Source organism: Calonectris borealis, chromosome 23, assembly GCF_964195595.1.
Source record: "Calonectris borealis chromosome 23, bCalBor7.hap1.2, whole genome shotgun sequence".
Lineage (NCBI taxonomy): Eukaryota > Metazoa > Chordata > Aves > Procellariiformes > Procellariidae > Calonectris > Calonectris borealis.
Window position 1 is genome coordinate 2,352,291 of NC_134334.1, and position 19,290 is coordinate 2,371,580.

General features: G+C 40.2%; 1 protein-coding gene across 2 annotated transcripts in view; it reads right to left on the bottom strand.

Annotated features, from left to right (window-relative positions):
* SKI (SKI proto-oncogene) overlaps positions 1 to 19,290 on the bottom strand; it is a 118,466-nt gene that overhangs the window by 39,397 nt on the left and 59,779 nt on the right. The gene's annotated exons all lie outside the window — the stretch shown is intronic.

Consider the following 19,290-nt stretch of genomic DNA (forward strand, 5'->3'; position numbering starts at 1 on the left):
TTTCACTTTTCCATCAAGAATTAGAGGAAACACTAAAGATAAAAATGAAACACAGGGTGTTGTGTTTATTCTGCTTAGAAAATTTATTTACTAGGAATCTGAGTAAATAAAAAAGGAATGTTTTATATGAATATTGAGTTTGTACGGCTATGTTTATAGTTTCTTAGTTTACACCCTTAGTTCTTGGGCTCTTCTGAGTTTTGCCATTAAAAAGGCTTTACGAAATGGCTGACAGTTTTGCATCCCTTTATTTTTCATATGCTATCAGAGAGTGCATTTTCATGCATATTTTTCATCAATACAATTTTATAATCCAGTCTACAACCTCTGCAGAAGGAGCAGTGAGGCTCTAAAAGTATTTAAAGAACAGCATTAAAATGGGATGTTTGGATGTGCCGAGCAGAAAAAAAGGGAAAAAAAAAGTAAGTAGGGAATGAGCAGAACATTGCAGGCAGTAATTATAACAATACCTTGCTGCCTTTCTAAGTGTTTCATAGCATGACTCACTAGATCCTAACAATGCCTGTAAGACAGGAAGTGTCATTATCACTATTTAATAAGTGGGGGAAACTGAGGTAGAAAAATGGGAATGTACTTGTCCAAGGTCACATACCAAACTAGTACCAGAACAAACAGAATTGTATCTTCTAACCCCCAGCCTCGTACCTTCCTCTGAAGCGGTTATTCTTTAGCCGACAAATTGCTAATGTTGAATAGCCTGATGATACCCTTTCAGTAGCATCCACTCTGTTATGACTTTGTGAAGAGATCACCAGAATGGAAAAGAATTTGAGCTGTTAAATTACATAAGTGTGTAGTCACCACCTAGCAATGGAGAAAAAAGGGCTGGATATTTTCAGTTACAACTAGATTTTCTAACCAGATGGCCAGAAGAACTGACGTCACTCACATTCCAAATTATAGAGCTGCTTGAAAGCTGCTCCAGCATTAAGGATGCAACCAAGCCTGCATTCTAAGACATTTTTCCAAACCCATTCTGCAAAGATATCAGGAGGGTTTTTGCCGTCATTTTTGCTACACTGTTGAAAATCTGCTTATTCTGGGACACACCTGTCCCGAACTCCCTCAGGGATGTTCACATCTCTTTTTCCTGGAATGAGGTCCCAATTCAGGCTTAGCATTTAACACAAGCTTTAGAATACGGCCTAACAGGGTCCTCAGAAATCCTTAACTTGGGAAGTTTTCTAACTTTACTGAAAACTTCATAGAAGGAATTGTCCACTAACATTGACTGCTCATATTTAAATCACCTGACCAGCTAGCGTTGCACTGCAGAAGAAAACCCCAGGCAGCGCACGGGAATCCAGGCAGTGCAACAAGACAATGGGAAAAAGGAAGACAGAAAGTGGAAACCTACCTGTTCTGAAGTTTTAAATTTGAGCTTCAACACAGAATCAACTGAAATATTGCAGGTCTGCTGTACTTCTTGCCGCTTTTTCTCTCTCTCTCTTTTTTCTTTACAAATTTAAGAGCAAAAAGTCAGTAAGAAGCCAGCAGGAGCTTTGCAGCACGGGGAATGCTGGATCAGATTCAAATGTAAGAACCCTCTCCATCCCAGCTAAGTAAAATGTCTGAACAAGTTCCAAAAAGCCATCAATCATGGGCTGGACATTTTCCCACCTTCAATGAAATGAAATACATAAGGGGCCTGCAAAACATTTTTAAACCAAGCCATTTCAGAGTTATGGGAGACCAACAGAGAAAACCAGAAAGATATGAAACCACAATATGTTGTATTTTATACTACAGCACCTTAAGAATCAGAAAAGTAACATTATGTATTTTAAAACACTATTCCTCCTGAGATCTGATATTACTATACTTCAGGACAGCTGGCCAGATTTTCATGGAATGCTAAAACTGACAGGTTGTAGAGTATATACAGATGTACCACATCCAGCTGTGACAGGACTAACATTTCTGTCTTAAGAAGCTATTCACCAGAGTAAGAGGACAACTTCTGGGTAGTATATAATCATAGTTGAAGTCTGTACTATGAACAGGGCTTAAAAACGAGAGTAGAGTCATGCACTGTATGGCATTACCATTATTTTTCTGTTCACTGCAGTAACATTTTAAGACCACCCATCAGGAGTCTGTAATTAACACATATTTGCAAAGTGTTCGGAGATCTATAGATCTCAGATCCATAGATAGAATTGCAAAGCACTATCACTATTTGCACACACAGAAAAAAGAGGAACAGGAAAGAGCTCTTTCCACTGGCTATCATCCTTAAAGACATACAAGAGGAATGTTAGTAATCTGTTGCAAAATACACAATTTTGAAGGTGGTAAAAAAGAAGGAGTAACAAGAAGAAAATAAGTTCTAGTATTTCTAGCAAGAGGTATATTTCTTTAAATCACCCCCCTGTGCAAAATAAGCCCAGTATTAGTTGTGTCTGGAAGCTGGCACATGAAAGCCTGCCAAGTTTCCATGCAAAATAAAACCTTTTATTTGTTCAAACTTTCTCCCCCCCCCCCCCCCCCTTGCAAAAGATTCATGGTTTGGCATGGAATGATGAATTATACATTATAGTTTAATTTTGATGAAATATGCTAAGGAGGGGTCAAAATTTGGGGGGAGGGGGAGGAAGGAAAGGAGGAAGAGAACATTAGGTAAAGTAAGAAGAAAAGAGAAGGAAACTCAAGGAACTTTTGGAAAGCTGAGAAAGGGTAGGACGTGCTACTGCTCACAGTTTTAGAAGAAAAGCCAAATAAAACAGAATAGGGAATGAAAGATTTCAAAGATGTACAATACAGCCCTCAGACATCAAAATGTATCCAGAGCCTTGCTCACCCTGCAGGTTACTGAACATTTGACAGGGAGAAATCCCATCCAGTTCGTTTGGGAGCATGTGCATCCCCTAGGGAAGTCGCTGTGGTAACTTCATGACCAAACCACAATTTGCAAATATAAGTTATCTGCAGTGGGAGATGAAAACCCCAATTATAGTATTCCATTATTTCCTTTTCCATAGTAACTGTTTGCTGTAAAAGGCCATTGAAACGAAAGGCACATGCCTCAACTATAGAAGTTTTGATCTACCCATGCCAGAAGAGATGAAGAAACACTCAGTAATGCCACTATAGTCATTATGGCACTGACTGTTCTTCCCAACATGGACACTGTATGGCATAATTGCCACTACACCAATTACCCAGGGCATGGGGAGGCTGCGGGGCAGTTGATTTCTTCCTCCCGCAAACCTCTCATACAAAGAATCCCCTTCACAGATCTACTGCTTAGCTGCCAGATTTTAACTATTTCATTTTCCAAAATATCAGAAGCCACAGACAGCACACACAGTTAGAGACACTTCTCAAGAAGGTAATGTGACTCTCTCTGATATTCCAATAAAGTGTTGTCTTGTCTACTTCACCCCCAGAAAAGAACAAAAAATACAGTAGTAAAAAGGCAATCTCATTTTTACAGGTTGTCTTCAAAATGGTTTAGTGCTTTCGTTCAAATGGAGTTTTACCTAAAAAACAGATCAATTCATATAATAGTTCATGTAATGAGAAAAGCTAATAGCAGCTGTCAGTTCACAAGATCTACAACTGACAATTACGGGGGTGGGGGCTGTGTCACTGAAATACTAGAAAAGCATTGCTTACACTATTATTATTGGCTGCTATTCTTGCACAGAAACATGTACACACACTTTCATTATTCATTACCCACAGTCCCGTGCTGCATGACTTGGAATCTTCGGCTATAATAATGCTTCATGACTGCCCTCGTCTTGAAAAGGTCAAGCCTCATTACTGATCGCTCTTTATGTTCACTGCTTACATTGGCTTAGAGAGCCCCAAGTCCCAACAGTGAATATGTAGTATACAACTCTCCTTGTGCTCCAGTAATCAGACCTAATCGCAACCTGCAGAACCATCAATCACTACCACAGTATTACCAAGAAAATTTGGTCTAAGTACTTGTCAGAAATAAAACACAAACCAAGGTAATGCATTTACACTGAAAATAACTAGGAAAACATGTAAGCAACTGGCCAGCTTTGTGGTGGAAAGCACATACAACGTACACACCGTTCTGCAATCTTCCCAAAAAGCTCCCGAAGTCCCACAGCTGAGTGTGGAAAAATTCAGCAAGTGACAAACCAACCCAGTAACTTTATATATTTCATATGTTAGTTAATAAACGGCCTATATCAGGTGGTCTGCAGTCTTTCAAATTATTATTCTTGGTAATAAGGAAAACTAACACTTTTACCGAATAAAGTAATAGTGTCCTGGGGGAGAATTTCAAGACTGCACTCCTAAAAAAAGAAAGTACATTTTGCTCACCTCTGCCCCATCTCCATCAATGCAACTGTGTGTACACTATAGACACTAATGACTCCATGGCAAAAACACTACCCTTCTTCATGAACACAAGATGCCACACACACCTCTACATTTACTAGTTGTGTAATACTTGGGCAAATACTTGTAATACTCAAAGCAATACTTGAGTCACTTTATAAATACTTTTAATTGGTGAAAACCAGCTATTAATTGCAAATCTAATGTATTGTAGACTGAGATACTTCCATAAACTCAAGAACTCTCCAAGGAACATCCTGGAATTAAATAATAGTCTTATAGTCATTAAAGGCTCTTTGCTTCTCCATGCATTGGGTTTTCTTGCACTAACTGGTATTTTATTACACATCAGTTGTCCTAGACAATTGATTATCTATCATGATCAAGGGAGGTGAAGAAGGGTTGTTTGAGTACAGCTATTAAAGATCCATAGGATTTGTTAAAAAGGGAATAATTACTCCATTGCTTTCTCAGCTTCTCTTCACTCTCCCTTCCTCGGTTATAAAAAAGTCCATTTTTATCAGGGATCACAGGCACAAGCCAGGATCTCCTGCAGCTTCCTTCACTGACAGAGGTGTGCCAGGCCAAACTCTCCAAGAACAACCAAGTTGCTTTGTCAGCCTTGGGAGCTATCATAAATATTTACTTACAATCAATAATCAGCAAAGACATACATAGATTCTAGATGCTAAAATAATTTCTCACATGTACTATGGGTAAAGGATTCAATACAATACAAAAGTCAAATATTTACCTCTGTCCTCTGTAAGCACAACAACTTCTCGGTATTTGCATTGTATCCAGAATTTATTTATTAGCGTGAAAACAAACTAAATTAATGTGGAAAATAAATTCAATCAGAGTAGGCAAAATGTTCTATGAATCCTGTTCATAGAGAGTTAGCTCAGTATAAACTCATCAAGCAACAGGAAAAATCATCCCGTGACAGTCTTCAAGAAAGGACTTCACAGCTTTCCTATGCAAGATCTGCCACCATGAACTTTGAACTCTGAAACCCATGTTTTAAGTGCTCAATAAAATGCCTGAGTTCCTCCACTATTTACACCATAGTTTATTTGTTCAGTGACAAAGATGATCATAGCTTGGCAAAGCACACTCAGTTCATTATTTTGCCAAATTTGGGCTTTATTTAAGAAAATCAGACCCAGAAGACATAGTAATGTAGGAATTGACTACAGGCATCTTAGTCTCCAGAAAAGGGAAATTATTCTCTATGAGCAGAATAATAGCACTTTCTTATCCATTGATCTCAAGCCATTATACTAACAGGTAATTATTGTCATCACTACCATTTTACACAGGCAGCATGTAGGTGAGTGAAGCAACCTGCCACGTGGCAAAGCCAGGAATAGAAGAACAGTGCTGGAAACCAAGCTTGGTAACATCATCTTCAAGGTTTTAACAAACATACAACCCATTCCTCTCTAAATCATGTGCGGTCTGTGGAGTCGAGTCAAGTCCTTGAAAGACTGAATATTCCAGACATACAGACAAAATAAACAGCCTTACAACCCAAACATCCAGCACAATTAGACTAAATTGTTGATCATTCCAACAGCCTGAAAAGAATAGATGATGAAGAAACATCTGTGTAAATTAAAAGGATACTTACAGCAAGAGGAGCCTTACTTGAGATTTCAGGATGCACTGTAAACACACAAAGCAGTACTCCTATAGTTTGTGCTAACTTGGAGACAGCTGTTATGCATTTATATTTTGTCAATATAGTTTACCGTTGCTATTCAGACTTACAGTAGGGTAGCAAATGCTTTTAATATAAACAATCTCTTTGAGAAGCAAATGTTTTTTGCCCAAATTCAGTGTGAACAGCTGGAATGATGGAAGGCACAGATAACATGGGAAGCGAAAGAGGGCAAAGTAGGTATTATTATTTTTACTACATAGCTGAGGTGCTTTGGAATTCATCTTTAAAACAAACAGCAGCAGAAATCCAAACTCCAAAAACTCTGATTCTCCCATCACTTCTGTTCTTTCCCAAATATGAATAACTTTATTTCACAAAGTATCTATTATAGAAAACGTTTGGGGCACAATCTTCCAACTGTGGAAGAATCTTTGCAGAAGATGACAGGACTGGTACATGCATACTGACGTTGCATGGACATGCCATCTTTGCTTGCAAGAGCGTTCATTGGATGGAATTCTCCTGCTTGAGTTCATCCATTAAACCTCTATATTCCTCTATTTAGAACGCTTTTCTGCTCTCACATCTGATTTCAGGTAAACTGAAAGACTGTACTGGGTGAAGGGAGTTGATATGGTTTACATTTATATACATGTATTTAGTATTGTGAGAAAACAATCAGGTTGCACAACAGCTATCTTGACTACTGCTACACCTACTCATTACCTTTGTCCTCCTCTGAACAGTCTCATTCATTTGCTTCATTTTCTGCTAAATTAGATTTCAAGATGTAAGGAAGTAAATGCCTCTCTAAGTATTTATAAAGCACTAAGCACAGAAGGTCATGATTCTGGTTTCCAGCCTCTACTACAGTACGAATGATAATGAATCTGGTCTTGGTGTTACTGTGAAATGGAGCCTATAATCACAACATAAGACCAGAAAGGGACATACTACTATTAACAGAAAGAAACAAATGTCAACAAATGAATGCCAAGACCACATCAATGGAGCCATTCCAGGTTTACAGAACTGTCACAGAAAATAAAATCTGAGACTTGGGGGAAAAAATTCAGACCATTCACTTGCACAGATTATCCTCCTTAACCACAAATACTCAGAAGTGGGAGAGGATTCAACATGAATTCAATTCTTTCAATTGTCTATCCAATGTCCTAGTTTGACATAAACCTGGAGTAATTCCAAATTGTTGGGGGGGAGAAAGAGAAAAAAAATAATTAAAATGACTAGCTGAAACTCTTAAAAGCAACAAATTAACTAACGCAATAGGAAGACATTTCTTCTCTCAGGTCTTTACAGAATGAAGCTTAATCTGGATGAGAAACTGCTTAAACTTAGGCTAAAATTCTGGATGTTTTTTTCCTTTCTGAGGTCAAAACTGTCTATTTAACAAGGTCTCTTTGTTAATTATATATGCATATGCAGTTTACAAACTGAGTCAAGAGAGACATTTTGTGCCATTTTTGATAACAGTTCAGCAAAGACTTAAACACCTATTTAGCACTCAATCTATGAGTCAACACTTCAGCAACTGGCTCCCTAAACTGCTGGTTTTTTCCTATGGCAACCACCATAATCACTTAAATGAAAACATTCTAAAAAAAAGAAAAAGGGGAATGGGAGTAAATCTTTGCCAGCTCATTTTCTTCTATGATCAAATTAAAAGTAAAAAAATCATAGATACTAGATGGTGCACAGTTCTCTCCAGATTCTTCTACAGGTCATACAGAAATGCACGGAGAGGAAGGAAGGGACAAGAAGGACAAAATCTAGCTCAACTTATGTTCTCTATAATCTCTTCTTTTTTCATACCAGCGGTGGCTCAGAATGCTGATGCATGTGTCTTTTGAAAGTTAACATTTAACAGAGATTTCAGGTCTACCGAATTCCAAGAAATAAAAATAAACTCTTGCCCTGCTTTAGCTGCCAGCTGAGGCCAATGTTTACTGAGGGGAGTGCTAGGAACCAAGGAGATTTTAGGGTGGAAGAGTTCCAGCAGACTTGCTGGCCTGTGCCCCCCTACCACATACACAATTTCCAAGCAAGCAGCTTGGACCCACTGCTGCTTTTCTCTACACATGCATGCCTCCTTATCAAACTTCTTCAGCTACACATTATTAGTGGAATTATTACAAATAATCATATTTATTGCGGTCATATGCAAGGGTAAACTGAATAGCTTCCCTAGTGTGCTAGGCACTATGCAGATTCAACACCTCAGTCCTAAACACACCACCACTGAAGCATATCCTTCAGTGTGCAATGGCACAAGAGCATTACGCCTTCATCTACTAGTCCAGGGCTAGGCTGTTGAAATAAGGAGGATTACAACACAAATGTCTCACCCTCCAGACCATGTTGCAATTAAGATATTTGAAACTGCCTTTCCTGCAGTCAGTGTCTGAACTGTCAAAATAAAAGGGCAAATGTAGTTAAGCTTACTAAGTGTTCTAGGCTTTGTCTAAAACCAACTACTATTTGGAGAAAATCCACATTTCCTAGGCTCTTTTTAATGCTGATCTTTGGTCTGCAGCTAGAATGCTCTTCAAATCGACACTGTTCAAAAATATCAGGTCATCCTACAGGACATCAGGACATCCAACAGGAATAGCCAGATTCTAAATAAGATGTGTATGGACAATTCAAAACAATAACAAAATCCCATGCGAGCTAGTCCATCTTTTTCTTACCACAAAATTACTTTCCATTTTCAGCCAGACAGATGATGATCCGCTGTGCATGTCTGCACCTTGTCCTGAACTTTCACCTGTCTTATCCCCAGGTAAGAATACCAGCATACAACAGGCAGGTGCAACATTGTTTGAATAGAAAATTATCCCTATTTAGCAAAAAAGAAAAGATACACTGGACTGCCTGATGCAAGCATATATTTATGTCGAGATTGTCTTTAATGTGCAAGATTCTGATGGGTTTCTTCTCCTTTTTTAAACAACCTTTCCTCTGTAAAAACAATATATAAAATAGAGCATGCTTTTTGAATACTTCTGCCCACAGAGTACAGAATTTGTTCCTTGATTTGTCTTGATTTCTAATGTAAAATGTGGAAGCAAGAAGAGCCCAAAATGTGACACACTTGTATCAGCACAGGAAAGTTTACACAACCCAGAACTAATGATTTTTTTTAAAGGCAAAGATACCAAAGTTCTATGACTCAGCATTTCCGAAAGAGGTACCTTTAGGTCTTAAAAAGAAGGAAATTCCTTATAATGAGGAACAACTGAATATTCTACCGTGAGAAACTGCACTGATGAGGTTTTATACTTCAGCTATATATGCCTGTATACGTCCTTTGACTATTTCTGAAGGCAATAAAACCAAGACTCGAGGGAAAAAAAACACAGAAATTCTGTCTGGTTTCTACACAAAACCATAAATTGCTCCCAGCTTCCCTGAAACCCAGCTCCAGGTCTGGTTAGAAAACAAGTTTCCAAATCTCAACGACTTCAGTCCAAGTTTGAACTATTATAATGACACCTGAAGACCCTAGAATTTCCTTCTAGTTTGAGGTCTGGGACACTGCAGAGAGAGAGAACACCAGCTCTTGTTTAGGACTGCTTCAGTTTCTGTCACGAGTGAAATGAGGGTGGGGGTCTCACCTCTAGCTATACAGCCACCCAAAGCTACAAAATGGAGGATCAAATCCTGCAAGACTGCAGGATTCCCATTGAATACAGAAAACATGTAAAGGGTTTACAAGGACAGGTTAGTATCAATGGCTGGCTGGAGTTGTTCTGTCTTAATAAGACTAGAGATGCAAACAGTTTCAGAAATCATCCAAAAAACCAACTATGAAGTGATATATTTAAAAATCGACATCTCTCAAGAGGATGGAAGCCAGAGTATTAATCTGAGGGCAGATAATTTCTTCTTGATTTGTTTTGGTTCCTTCTGCATCCCTATCAGAACACGTAATGCCTCGCCACTTTACAGGAAGCTACAAGAACTCCCTAGAGTCAAGATCTTAAGAGACGTCTTCTGTACCAGGCAGATGGAGAGCAAGAAGATAAAACCCATGCACTTCCATTAACAGAAGAGTTGCAGGGGCTTTTATCTGATGCCAGCGGTTGCTACTGAAACACTCGAAACATACCTACTGAAATGTAACGTACAATGTAGATGGAAAGAGAGGGGTAGCAGTTTGAAACTACTCCTAAAAGAGCGGAGCACAGAGCTTGCCGAGATTGACTTAGAAATCTAAGAAAGGCAAGGGAGAGTTTGCAACCATTCGCATGAAACACTCGCTCCATTAATCTCTAATTCTGCAGATCATCCAGAGGCTTTGACAGAAATACAACCTAAAGCACCTCTGTGATCTACCATGGGTGAACCCTAATCCGTTTCCCACACCACTGGACATACCAGCTGGGTTCAGCTATCAAACTAAATTAGCTTCAGGGTCAGAAACCATCCCTGCTGAAAACACACCTCTGTTAAAGACACGTATATTTCAGTTTGACTTTGCAAGCCTGGGAAGCCAAAACCCACCACGTACAATTCAAAAATGGGGGGAGAGGAGTAAAATCAAGATTTCACCTTCAGAGCACACGAGGATCACATTTCTCCTCCACCCCATAGTCCCCTCACCACCCTCTCCCCCCTTCCCTCTTCTCCTTTTTTAATACTCTTTCAGGTCTGGCAACCCGTATGTTTTTTTTTCCTCCATAGAAACCGACATAACAGCAAGTTTGAGCCAGCCTCCAGCTCCACAAACACAGCCTGGCCCAAGGCAGACTCAAGAGAAACACGCAGACATGGAAAGAAATGTCCAGGATACCCACAGGCTGCCAAGCACATCTGATCCTTCAAGGTATTGTTCTAAACTACTCAGGATAAAGGCAACAGTTCCATCTACCCAGTACTGAGAGGCCTATCCAGGAAAGCAACAGAATGTTGTGCCCTCTACTCCACACCATAGATACAATTTTACAGCAAAAAAAGTTTTGCTAACTTCTTGTTTTTTATCTGCCTCCTTATTTTTTCTCCAGCAATTAGCAGGAGAATGAATGCTTACAAAAGGAGAGGGATCAGAATCCACATGCAGACTATACCAGGCTCAGAGGGTCTTCTAGAACGCTAACCAGACTGCATAATCCTAAGACCCTTGAATAAAAACCAAACAGCTCATTCACATTCCTTTGCAAATAGTATTTGCACAAAAAATGGATCTAAATCATTCTGTTCCCTATTAAAAAGATATCTGTGACATGGGATAAATACAAAGACAACTCTCAAAAAGGTTATGCTGGTTTCCAAAGAGAAATAAAACTAGTGGCAATGGTAGACCAGCAAAGATTTCCAGTGTAAAACTGGTCTCAAAGAAGTAACATTCCTTCTCCCAAACTCTAATCGACACGACAACCCTTCTGAGTGACCGCTAATTCACAGGATAGGAGTGCTAACGCGACTGAACCAACATCACCTCTGCCTTGGGGGAGTATCTACAGAGATCCATCCATCCATAGCCATGTCTTCAGTCCTTTGGACTTCTGTGTCTTCCCATCTACAGCAAAAAAGCCCATGTTTCTGGAAAGGGATTATCAATGCAGAATGCCGTTTTGTACAGTGGTGAGCTAGCATGATTAATTTGTTCTTCCTCTCTGATAGGGCAGGGCTTGAGAAGTCCTGGAAACTTCCCTGAACAGGCTGACTCCCTCTACTGTGTAAAAAACTTATTGTTCACCTAGCTACGTTCACGTAACGTCTTGACATGCTTGCTCTTGCAAATGGGATGTTTCTTTGGAGTTTTTGTACTAACAAGCGATGAAAGAGGCCTGCTGCTGACTGGCACTGCCCTTGCTCTGGAGGATGCTTACACAGCTCTGAAGATTCTATCTGGACTCCAACCGCATTGTGGGCCAACCCAAACATGGTAAATATTTATCTCTTATAGTAAATATTATCTTTTCCTTTCTCACTTTCCCTTAGAGTATGGAGGTGAACTTAATGAGAGAGGTCAAAGGTTTTAATGTGTATTGTACTCCACTGACACAAGCACAGTATCTTATTTTGGAACTTTTACTGCCTCAAGTCATCTTGAGATTAAGAAAAATTTTGCAATTAAAAAGAATTGTTTCATCACCTTTCACATAATCATATACTTTTGCTATTCTTCTTCTAGCTTCATCAATCTCCATGTGCCAATAAAAATAACAGCTCACCCCAAAATTGAGACAATATGGAAGAAAACTGAAAACAAAGTAAAACTAAGGTTTTTTTGCTATCTGCTGCTCCATTTTAGCTCTTCAGGGCTCACTGGCCCATGGTGAATTTCACAGCATATCCCATGGACATCAGGACTCCATTGCCTTTGAAGCATTTCTGAAGCACACTGTCAGAGCCTGTACACAGCGTGGCACATGCTGCCCCAGCCTTTCACAAATCTCTTTAAGCCAAGTATCAAAAAGGACACTGTAAGTCACCAACTGACCTTAAATTGTTTTTTTATTTGGGTCACATCCTTCTAATACAGCTTATAGTAAGTCAATGGTTGCAGCTAACAAATAGTAATAGAAGGGGGGGACACAGAAGACTTCACACCTTAAATACAAAATTTTATGAGCAGAAACCAAGGATGCCCAGAAGGACACATGAAATGGTCCACTGTCTTCAGACTACTACACAATACTGTGAATCAGGACTGCGGAGTTCTTTTTCCACCCTGATGTATAAGGACAGATCCTTGAACCTATCTAGCATGTTCTCATGCATATATAAAATAAGCACAACAATATTATGAAACAGTACCTATCACAAATAATTAAGGACAAATTCAAACATGACAGAAAAAATAATGTGCACAGAATTGCACTAAATAAGTAGCAGTTTGTCATGACAGTTTACAATATTGCAGAATACGTCATTCATATATGACTTTGCAGACATCAAAATGCATACAAATAAAACAGATGCTTTTAACTGACTGTCTGCAGTAGGAGAAACAGACGTAAGAGAACACAATAATTTGCTGCAAAAAGCCAGTACAACTAAGAACAAAACCATATTATTCTAAAATTCTGTTCTGCGCCCTAACCCACCGCACAGAATAAGAACAGCCTAGCTATGTGTCAAAAGCCATGTGTAGCTATTCGACAGCTCTCCTTTATCTAAGCCACAAGGATTTATGCTTGCAAGAGCAGAAGACTCTTTCCAATGTTAAAATGAAGTTCTGACTGGAGAGACTATGCGAAAATACCTTGCTGGATACTGATTTGCTCCATTACTGTACAGCATTTAACTCAAAAAATCTTCATGCAACAAACTGATGCAAGAGAGGAGAACAACGAACTAGTAATAAATGGAAGAAATTATTTATCACAGTTTAGGGGTTTCTGTAGTATTTTTTGTTTGTCTTTCAACACAAGAAACCTCAAACCTTTAAGAAAAAGATTTCCAAAAGGCCAGAGTAAGTGAACTCCCAGCCTTGCAGTATTACAATTATTCTTCTGCGATGTTAGGTAACAAAAACAGCATAGCTAGAGAGTATGGAAATGCCAACTGAAAACAATTCCTGCTATCAAAAGAGGCAGGCTCAAAGCTCCCTTGCTGCTCTTTCCCTCCCAATCTGCAGGAAACACTAGCCTCCCTTGTGCACTCACTGGCCTCCCTTGTGCACTCAGAAAGCGGTAAGAGACAACAGAACAGGCCACAGAAGGCTTGCATGTAGAAAGCTAAAGAAATCCAGGTTTTTGGAAAGGAGAAGAAAAAGGGCAGAGACTGCTCACAGCCAACGACATTACCCTGTAGGCTGTGAAAACAGCATGTGTCGGACAAGTTTGGTGACTCTTACTTTTGTAGGGTCCCTCAGGGCAAATGGTGTTTCAACCCTGAAAAGAAGTAAGTTCCAACACTCCCTCCCCTCTCCTCTCTTTAAGGATAGAGAGACAGAAGGCTGTAGAGCACCACCAGAGAAGCTGGCATTATAGTAGACCCCATCTGCTCTTCCATGCTGTCAGAGAAAGAATACGGTTATGTGGTAAATGCAGCAACTGCAGATTTGGGGGGAAAAAGCCCTGGGACTAACAGCTGGATTCTGTGAGATGCTACACACCATGCCTGTAACTCAGCCAGGCCTGCAGCACACAGTGAAAACATGACGCATGTTTCTGACAGCGGCTAGAACGCTCGCATGCATGAAGAAGATGCTTATGCAGGTGACTGATTCAACTTCCCTGTTGGTGGTGACCTGAAACTTGGTGCCAGGGCATTAACCATGATCCACTCTGTAAAGCAGAGAGATCCAGACTTGCTCAAATGCAGAGATTTAAAAGACTGGACTCTCTGTTCCCCCCACGCACTTCCTCAGGACATTCTGCTATCTCTGTGCACTCCTTTTAACCTTAACAAATGCAAAGACAAGAAGAATCAAACAACTCTTGTGTTTCAGTTAAGTCATATTGGAGATTCCCATCAACCTACTGCCATGTGACTTCCAGAAAGTCATCTTTGATTTACCCGAGCTCAAGAGAGATTGGGATCAATCCAGCTGAGCTAAACTCCAGCTCTCATTTTGTAACTTCACCCGTATATCATCTCAGCATCACAAGAGATATCCCCTCCTGCACCCTCATCATCCTGCTCCCATTTTTCCTCTTGCCTGCTGCAGTTCCTCTGTGACCCTCGCAGTCACGCATTTGGTTTGAGTCCAGAATACAACTGCACTAGCAATAAACAACTTTTCTCAGAATTTTATTCCCAACTCCCCTTCCCCATCCTATCTATTTTTTCTGCGGCTGTGGTTCAAAACACCCAGACAGAATTATTGCAACCCATCTTTTTTACACACTGTGCAGACTGTCTCCTCAGCATGATGCATTTTTAATAGGTTTTCTAAATGCAGACAACCAGGCTGCTAATAACAAGCTTTTTTTCCCCCTGCTTTCTTTCCTCCTCCTTTTAAAATTTTTTTTTCACAAGGGAAAGCTGCTGCAGAGCTTTGATGTCTCACTGCACCTTACTCAAAGGAACACAGTTTATATGGCAAACAATTGCAAAATACACAGCACTCGAATTGTTAAGACTGTAACATTCACCATCATAAAGCTTCTAGTGCTTGCTTGCCATTTCTATTAGGTCCACTACAAATTTTACTCTCACAAGTCACAAAAAGAATGCTATTTGAACATTAATTGAACAAAAGATCTCAGGATGCTGGGCACTGAACCAACGAGAGAGAGAAATTCCGAATTTAGCATGCCACAGGCAAAACCCATCACCTCCTGCAACGCTTAAGACAATTTGGGGAGAACTCCTCCTTCTTGTTGGACTGAGATGAAGAAAAGAAATCATGCTATCTGGTTAGAACTCCTTTCATCTCCTGTCCTATCTACATCTCTCCCATTTCTTTACTTTGCAACTAACCCCTCTGCTTCCTTGGCACCTCATAAATTGTAAGGCTATCCTTGTACTGATCAATCCACAGTTACTTGAAAAAGGGCTGATCCTGCATTGCAATGTATTGCTTTAATGTATGCCCCAGGTGTGACAGGCAAGTTACTAAATAATAACACCGAGTAGAAGGATGGAAGGCAGTAAGCAGGAGGTTCTGGCACTGCACGTGGGTGGGTGGATGGATGGATAGATAAACAAAAGATGGATAGGCAGGCAGACACTCCTTGCTATGAAAGAAAAAGGCATCACCCTTCTTAAGCTTTCCTAAACTGATTGCACTTTCAACCTTTAAAAGTAAAGCTACAATTTAGGTTCACTTTTGCTGAAAAAAAAAGCATATAAATAAAAACCAGGAGCACTGATGTCACTAACTTCTTTTCCCTCTGCTTTTCCAAAAACGGAACTTTAAAAATGGGCCAAAATTCAGGAGAAAAGGCTCTACTGTCTCCAGAGCTAAAATGTACCAGTTTGACTTGGCAGCTGAACAACTTTCCACTGATTTGATGCTTTCCCCCTCCTCGAATTCTCCCATCCAAATGCAGCTGGAAATGTCGTTAGAGAAAAGAAGAGGCATTTCCTGTGCGGTTCCCCCTTCCCCCACCACATTCTTGGCACAAAAGGCAAGGGAAAAGCTAGAGAGACAGAGTGTGCATAAGAGGGAGTAAAGAGAGGCAGTGTGCAGGGATTTCTGGCTACTGACCAGAAAACGTACAACAGGAATTGCACGACTCAAAAGAGACAATTTACCCCCTTTCTCCAAGGCTCTGAAACCAAGTTGATGAAGCACTTGGTTCAGTATGGCATAGTGGTCAGAGACATGAGCATGGCACTACATCCTGGAAAGGATACTTCCCAGATACTGTAGAGTCCCTAGAGGAGAGATCAAGGATAATTCCCATAACCAGCCACACACAGCTTAGTTATTTACACCTTAAATCCAGCTGCATTAAAATCCTTCAGTGCTCCAAAAGTATAACAAATAATGTGGGGCGGGGGGGGCACAGAGAAAAAGGCTTGTTTTAATGCTATGGTCTTTGACCGTATTTGATTGACTTTTTTAATATCATTGGTTTGACATTTGAAAAACTGACCGAAGAGCACACATTTTGAAAAAGGCAACCACCAAGGCTTTTCATATGACAAGTTTCCAGCGTCCTGTTTTTCAAAAAGTGTGTATTCAGCACTTTGTGAAAATTAAATCCCTCTAAGGTATCCAAATCCAAGCACTCAAAGGGGCTGGCACTTCTAAAAACAGTCTGAAGAACCCCAAATGTTTTGTGACACTGGCTGCTGCCCAGTCATTTTGCACTGTTGTGCACTGCAGAAAGCAGCCATTGTCCCAGCTCCAGAATTCATGATGCCACTCCCAAACTGCTTGTAACATTCAGTGTTCTTTGTGAAAATGATCCTACAGCAAAAGCCGTAAGCTGGGGTATTGCAAGCTGACTTCCCCTGGTTTCACTTAGTCACTCTTCTCCAGAACGGATCAAAGCCTCCACAAAGGTTGAGTCAATTTAAACATTCAGTTTGCTTCTTGAGCTGTGAATTAAATGCATTCTTTGGTGGCTGGGTAGGGATGGGTGACTCAGTCTGTATAAACATTAACTGACTCTAAAGCTAATGGAAAAAAGAAATATAGAAAGGAGAAAAACAGAATCATACGTAACTTCTTGTTTCAGCTGGCAGCAAAGCCACATTAGGTTGGTGCACAACAGCTTACATGGACTCTGTACCATTTAGTCTATGTTTTTCTAGGTAACAAGTACAGCCCTACCTTTAAGATTCTTTAAGTCTCAGTCCGAAATTCACATCCGTGGAGGGGAAGGGAACATATAAAGGGTGTGGCCTAATTACTTCCTTCTTTGTTCTGCAATCAAATAACAGAACTAGGCTATCTATACCCTTGCTTCCTCCTTGGCAGAGGGGAAGAATTCTCAGTTCACTGACAAGACCTTGCTCTCTCTAAAAACTTTCGATTGATCCCATTCTTCCAGTAAGAACATTGCAAACGTTTTTACATATCTCAAACAAGAGCACAGTGCTACAAACACATGCATATACAAGCAACTCCGATCTCAAAGAGTTTACAATCCAAAGAAGAGGAAAAGAAAGGCCCCTTTTTACAGATCTGGATTAACACGATTTGGATCATGCTTACAGAGGATTTATGTGGCAAAGGAATTACATTTACATATCCTTAGTCCCAGCTTCCACTGGAGCAACTGCAAGACTCTTCACTATACTCTAGTATCACATGAAGCATATTGAAAATTGTATCTGGACACCAGCAAGAGACACGCGATACAAGCACTGTGTAGGGCCACTACAACACTGCAGACACACTGCCTGGCTGCCTGCCTCTGTCCCTTCAGAACAAGAGATGTTCTTCTACCTGGAGCTGGGCTGTCCTTTACATATAAAAAAAAGGCAAAGAAACAGATACTGTATTGACTTGCTAAATTGGTACCAACACCTCTGTAAACACTATCCCACTCCTCCAAGGGCACTAACCTTTTCTTATCTGTAAATGGCTGCACTACTGAGACGCAATGATAATATGCACTTGGCAGGCGGCATCAGGAACTGTTTAATGCTGTTTGACTTCAAGATGATTTAGAGGGTCAGCTCCTGCCCGTTCTATTCTGCTACTGCATTTCACTATCATCTCTGTGTTCCATTAGAGTGGGGGAGAGGTGGTCCTCAGGAAATCAGCTACACTTGAAAACAGCTGTTAATTTTCCCATTTGTGTGCTTGGAAGCTGGTGACGGACTGTGCAGTGCGTTCTAAATTGCATTAAAACCTCTTTACAGCAGCATAAAGGAGCCTCAAAGTAAACAAAAAGGCCCCATAAGAATAGATTTTATACAAACTGTCTGTAATGGTGCAAGTTCTGCTTCAGCCCAACCCCAGGTGTAACAATGCACTGTGTGTGTGTTTGCACACTTCAAGGCTATGTCTATACCCACAAACAGTAAGACAGAGCTGCTCTGAGGGTGCTCTAAAGTTCTAATTGACTGAGAAAGACAGCTTGCCTTGGAATGACTACTAAGGATACTGCTTGTGGATGTCGCACTTCTCCACATATGCAGACATCTGAGCCCTCATGTCCATCACCTTCTGAATACTTAAAACGTTTTAAAATAAATTCAGAACTGAGAGGCAAAAGCTACAAGCCAGGTTATTAAGGGAGAGCTAAACAAGGGTCACCTTGGCCTCTTCTTTCCTCCACCAAATCCAACAGTGTCCCAAACACTGGCAACTGGACGCTGTACCTGAAGAACAGTGCACATATTCCTTCATATAAGTAGTACATACTATAGGAAAGCTTAGTAAGGCCTGCTTCCTGCATTTTTCTGACATCTCATGTAGGCATGCATTAAAGAAAATTCAAAGCCTCCCAGAGTATAAGGTAAAAGACAATTTAATATATTGCTCTATATATCAAAGTAACCATTAGAGCCTTATACACAGGAAAGGAATGTTCTGGAACCAAAGCAAAAGCAATTCATTCTCATTAAACTGAGGTCGTTTTCTTATCTCCCCCTTCCACAGATTCTCCCCATTGCTGCAGCATAGCTCCGTTTCTAAAAGCATGCATATGGGGCATACAGGCAATAAGAACACATTTATCTACAGTTTGCTATTTTTCTAGAAAAGGAAGTGAAAATGCAGTAACATAGAAAGAAGCTTAAATTAATGCTGCAAATCAGCAAGAGCTACATCACACTGCCTGGGTGTCTCTTTTGGCCCCAGCACGCAGTATTATCAAACAAACTCTTTGCAGACAGTCTCAGTCATGCCAAGACCATGTAAGCAACTTTTTTTCCTCCGGATGTCCTTCTCCTCCCTT